This window comes from Pygoscelis adeliae, unplaced genomic scaffold, assembly GCF_000699105.1.
Source record: "Pygoscelis adeliae isolate BGI_AS28 unplaced genomic scaffold, ASM69910v1 Scaffold288, whole genome shotgun sequence".
Classification (NCBI taxonomy): Eukaryota; Metazoa; Chordata; class Aves; order Sphenisciformes; family Spheniscidae; genus Pygoscelis; species Pygoscelis adeliae.
In genome coordinates, this window is record NW_008825264.1 from 165478 (window position 1) to 165897 (window position 420).

Consider the following 420-nt stretch of genomic DNA (forward strand, 5'->3'; position numbering starts at 1 on the left):
AGGGCGGGCCCCCCCCCCCCCCCCCGACACTGCAGGACCACCCAGCGCAGCAGACATCTCAGCCGCTCCTCACCAGCCTCTGCCCGGCCGGGTTGCTAATTGCAGTGGGGGGAGGAATTAATGGTCTTAATCCCTTCTTTATGATTGACCCGAGTAAAGACTGCGAGGGCCCCCCCCTCCCGTCCCGTTTCTGCCCCTTTTCTGGCCCCCACGCCCTGGGGAAGGCGCCGGGCAGCGTCATCTGGGTCCCTGTCAGAAGGTGCTTAGTCCCAGCCGCGGCATTAAGGGGCACGTGATGGGCTCCCTCGCCCGGGTCTTTGCACCGGGCAGCTTAGCAGCCTGGAGGGCCAGGGTTCAAGGGGACACCACCAAGGTCAGGAGGCCCCAACCCACACCCAGGTGGTTCCCAGCCCTTTGCAG